The 5,575-nt window shown below is 43.4% G+C and overlaps 1 pseudogene; it reads right to left on the reverse strand.

Moving 5' to 3' along the window:
• Positions 1-1,366: 1,366 nt before the first annotated feature.
• LOC127197730 (60S ribosomal protein L37-like) lies at positions 1,367-1,685 on the reverse strand (annotated as a pseudogene).
• Between the last annotated feature and the right edge of the window lie 3,890 nt (positions 1,686-5,575).

Here is a 5,575-nt window from a genome sequence, read left to right on the forward strand (position 1 = left end):
ATTTACTTGCAGTGCGCATTAGAAATTGCCACACCCTTCTCAGCGGTAGTTGTAGCTACTTACTGGCCTGGGAAACAATTTCCTTGACTAACCTGTTACACTGCCATTTGTTCCTTTCACTCTGTACAGAATTAACTCATTTATTGAAAGGACCCATGCACCTCAGAGTGCCTTATTATTTAGGCAGAGACCACACTCAAACACCAATTTCCAATACAAAGAGATCCTTTATTAAACAAGATAAAGCAACAGGGTGAGGGTGGTTGAATCTGAATCTGGCAGAAAAAGGAGCAGATTTTCATGCAGAAAAAAGAGGAAGTCCATGCTAAGATGAATTGCTAAGTCCCGATTGGACATGTTAGTCAGTATAGCCAAATAGGTAATTCTGATAGCTGCATCTTCGTGGTCAGCCTCAGAAATGAGTCAGACATGAGTAATTGGCCAAATAAGGGGTCTAGTGGGGTATCCAGTGGTTCAGCAAAAGGTAAGTGGTGAGGGAAGGGCAGGACCTGGCACACCATCTCTGCCATGTTTAGGCCCTTCATTTCTATCCACGTGGGTAAGTAAATTGTGTCCCTTTCAAAATTGCACCTTTACGTATGTATATGTATGTGCAGGTGCATGCACAAGAAGGCATGAGTATAAAGCCAGCTTTCAGGAGTCAATTTTCGGCAGACACGCACAGCCTCCATCTGTTTCTGAGACAAGGTCTCTAGTTTTCTTCTGCTGGCTTGAAAACTCTACCTTAGCTGGTGTTGGGATAAATCAGTAGAAAGGGTACCTTGGTGGGTTGGAGCCAAAAAACCACCACAGTGTCACACAACAGATCTAGCAGAATAGGGTTATTGGGGAAGGTGAGAGCAAATGCCTGACTCAGAGTGGGGATATGAGAGAGCAGAGCGAGAGAGCAAAAGAAAGAGAGAGGGGGGAGGGGGGCAGAGAGAGAAAGTGGGAGACAGAGAGAATGCACAGGACAGAGTAAGAAGTAGAGAGGGGGAATGAGGGGGGAGGGGAAAGGGGGGAAGGGAGGGAAGAAAGAGGGGGAGGGAGAAAAAGAAAAAGAGAGAGCCCCACAACATCCAGAGGGGGCCTTCAAAGACTGCATGTGGTGCTACACAACTCATAGGGACAGTGAAAATGAGCTTACGTGAAAACACAGGCTGCTGCCACGGAGTCACTGACAGGAGTGCCTGTTATGATCTAAGTGGTGAACACCGCAAAGTCGCAGCATGCAACAGATCGCATGTGGGAGGTTTATTCGGGAGGGGGTATACAGAGTCTGTCTCTGTGTGCGGGTGGAGGGAAAAAGAGAATGGGAGAAGAGGTACTGGCTTTTTTTTTTTTTTTTTTTTTTAAACCAGAGCACTTATTTTATGACTGATTGAAATCCCCAAGATAAACTGGATATTGCAACAGCTGCCCTCTTGGGTTTTGGTGTTGTTCCTTCATGGAATCTGTTTCTAAATCTTCGGTAGACAACTTTTAGGCTTTTAGGCGCCTCATCTGCCCAGTCCGGGTTGTGTTTCGTCTCTTAGCCTTGGCACTCCAGTTATACTTTCTCTTGTGCTTGGCAGGGCAGCCACATTTGCCACAGGTCGACTCTGAATGTGGTAGGCCTTAGAGCCACAGCAGCGGCAGTGCGTCTTCTTTCGAAGCTTTCCAAAAGACAGCGTTCCTTTTGTCATCTTGCTTCTGTCGCTGAGGCCAAAGAGCGTGTGGTGGCAAACGCCTTTAATCCCAGCTCTAGGGAGGCAGAGACTGCCGGATTGCTGTGAGTTCGAGACCAGCCTGGTGTACAAAGTGAGTCCAGGATAGCCAAGGCTACACAAAGAAACTCTGTCTCAAAAAAACAAAAAACAAACAAAAAGGATATAGCATATGCACATAAGGAAGATATAGAACTTGTGGCAAAAGTGGAAATGCATCGCATCTTGGCACTAGTGACGATGTATCCTGCTGTCACTAGGTAGGTCCCTGGGGCAGGTGGAGATGCCTGGTTGCTAACAGTGCCAAATTTACAACAGCTGATATGTAAGGTTCTTGGGAACTTGTCTTACTTTGCTGCCCATCTTATCCTAAAAGCACCAAGATTGCAGATGCATGCTACAGCGCCTGGCTTTCTACAGGACCCTAGGGATCTTTATTTATTCATTTTTTTTTTGTTGTTTTGTTTTGTTTTTTCAAGGCAGGGTTTCTCTGTGTAGCCTTGGCTGTCCTAGACTTGCTTTGTAGAGCCGGCGGGGTTTGAACTCACAATGATCTGGCTGCCTCTGCCTCCAGAGAGCAGGGTTTACAGGCATGTGCCACTGCATTTGGTTTTATGTATTATTGATTTTGTTTTTGTTTTTTGAGACAGTGTTCCTCTGTGTAGCCTTGGCTATTCTGGAACTCACTCTGTAGACCAGGCTGGCCTCAAATTCATGGAGCTCTGTCTGCCTCTGCCTCTCGAGTGCTGGGATTATAGGTATGTATGACCATTGCCTGGCTAACCCTAGTATCTCATGTAGCACAGGCTGGTATCTGGTATGGTATCAGTATGGCAACTTGGGCATCAAGCATTTTCAATCTGCTGAGTCATCTCTCCACACAACATTCCCCTGGTGAAGCAGGATGTGGTGGCTGCTTGTCTGTAATCCCAGCATCTGGGAGGTAGAGTGAGAAGAATCAGGGATTCAGGGGGGACTGGAGTTGCCATACTGAGTTGGGTACCGGTCTGTGCTGCATGAGATACTGAAGAGAGTCAGGGTGGGGGGGTGGGGGGTGAAGGGAGAGATAGAGAGACAGAAAAAAAAAAAACCTATTCTGAATTTCTAACCTCCAACTTGAGTCTTTTCAATAACATTAGGGAGGGGACTGAGGTTAAGTGAGGGCATAAACCCAACATGACTGATACCGTTATAAAAGGATGATATTTCAAGGATGCATACACAGTGAAGAGACACATGAAGAATACAAGCACCAGGCTGGAGAGACGACTCAGAGGTTAAGAGCACTGGCTGCTCTTCCAAACATCCCGAGTTCAATTCCCAGCAACCGCATGGTGGCTCATAACCATCTTTAATGAGATCCAGTGCCCTCTTCTGTTGTGCACAATACTGTATAAATAATAAATAAATCTTTAAAAAAAAAAAAAAAAAAAAAAAAGAATACAACCACCAGAAAACTGAGACGTCAGAGAGCAGGAGAGATGAAGTCGACTAATATGATACCCAGAACTCCCAGCCTTCAGAACCAAGAGCATGTGACGTTTTGCCATTAAACCTCCCAAGCCCAAGGAACTCTGTTAAAATGCAATGATGACTAACACATTCCCTTAAGTTTTACTGTCTCAAAAATTCCTCTTTGAGCAACATTTTCCATGACCGTATCTGGGATGAATTTGAAAGAATTATACATATCTTGGGGAATGCACTGTTTATCTAGCCCACTTCCTGTTAATTACCTACGAACCGCCCACATTCCAGAACTTGGTGCTCTGCCACTCACTACCCAGCCTTCAATAACTCAGAACCAATGGCCAGTAGGGCACATTTCCATGTGCACCGCTCCATATCTTCCCTTATAAAGCCACCACCATGACCTGTCTGCTGCCGTCTCCAACCCCCTCAAAGGCAGACACCATTTTGTGTTGTGTCCACACTCCCTATATCTCTTGTGTGGGGTCTGTTTCATGATGTGAATTTTGTGGTATTGGTTAGTAGATTTTTTTTCAATTTTTGAATATTTTATTTTTTGCATATACATTTATCTGAAGGCTCAATTTTTTTTTTTTAACAATTATACTTTATTATGAACTCACTAACAGAGTGTACCTCACTTGCAACCTGATTAACCCAAACAATAGGGAAAGGAGATTAAAGAACACAGTAATGAAACCTTAAGGATGTCAGTTCCGAGAAACAATTCTTCTGGTGTAGTCAGCAGAATCTCAGCAAACCCGCAATTCAACCAAGGCTGCTGCGGAAACCTGGAACAGCAGCTGAGGCCCAGAGCCTCAGCCGGAGCCCAAAGCTTTGAAGTCTTCTCTGGAGCAGTTCTCTCTAGGAGTGTCTCTAGAATGGTTGATGAACAGCCAGAACACTCCCAAGTCCTCTCTCTCTCTTCTCTTGTTTTGGGCTCATATACATATCCCCTCTCAGAGTCTCTACTAGGATGTTTTCAGCTGCCAACATCCAAGTTCTCCGACGAAGTGGTTAGACTTCTAAGTAGAAAAACATCCTGCTCTCTCACAAGTCTGTTCCTCATCCCACACTTGGGGTCAACACAAAAACATGTTTATCTCTCCTACATCTATCTATCTGTCTATCATCTATCTATTGGTTTTTCAAGACAGGGTTTCTCTGTGTAGTCCTTGCTATCCTGGACTCACTTTGTAGACCAGACTGGCCTCGAACTCACAGAGATCTGCCTGCCTCTGCCTCCCAAATGCTGGGATTAAAGGCATGTGCCACCACACCTGGCCACATGTACATTTATTTTATTACACATATATACAATAAACTACTTACAGCAAGAAGAACCATGAAACAATCAGGAATTATATAAAGTTTACATTCTCAGTGTTTTGGCTTTTTCATTTGGTACCCTTGAAGAAAACATTTTTCCTATCGTGGTGAGTCTAAAATTCTGAATGTAAACCAACATCTATCTATATTCCTCCTTGTTTCTCTTCAACCCTTACTCCAAACCTAAGAATGGAAGATAAAGGAAAAGAGAGACACCCCTGATTTCAACCTTGTTTTCTCTCTAAATAAGACCAATAATAACTTATAACCAACTCCCATTGATAAATAACCTTCTATGGGCCAAGAAAGCAACCAAAAACCTACCAACCACCCTCCTAAAAAAAAGGGGCATCGTTCTCCTAAGGTTTCTTCTGGGACAAGTAATACCTTTGTAGGGGCCCAAATAAAATTGGGGAAATGGTTAAACAAGCTAGGAATAGCATTTGTGGTCCAATTTCTAAATGTTGAGAAATTCTAGGCTTAGAGTCCTGTTTGAGATAGTCTGAATTGCTAGACCAATTGGGATTGGAAGCTTTCTTTGAAAGTGTTCTAGGAACTGTCTTGTTCTGATGAGTAACAGCAACTAAAGCACTTGGTGCTGAGAATCAGCAGCACTGGTGTTTTGTAGCTCTCAGTTTGGTCTTTAGGTTGTTGTGTAGTCCTGGTTGTCCTGGTGATCAGAAGTGGTATATGATTGGTGCCACCATCTTGGATCTGCCTTGTGGTTGGTAGTTCTTGGATTGACCAAGATACTCTTTTGCTGCAAAACTCTTCCACTTTCTACCTATGCAGAACTGGGGATTAGCTTTAAGCCTTGAATATACTTGTAGATTTTTGAATTTAATATAATTATGCCAAGTAGAATTTCTTTTTTACATATTCAGTCCTCAGCTAAAAGTAATTATTTTTTTAAGTGTGAAAATTGATATTTTGCTTATTTTAGTATTAGAGACAAAGAACAATCTTAGTGCTACACAAACTGTTTCTGCTAAAAGAGAGTGCCAAGACCCAGTTTAGCAAGCATACTTGGCCAAGATGGTTCCCATCTTTTATTCCTCATATAGGTGGTA

This window comes from Acomys russatus, chromosome 13 (genome assembly GCF_903995435.1).
Source record: "Acomys russatus chromosome 13, mAcoRus1.1, whole genome shotgun sequence".
NCBI lineage: Eukaryota > Metazoa > Chordata > Mammalia > Rodentia > Muridae > Acomys > Acomys russatus.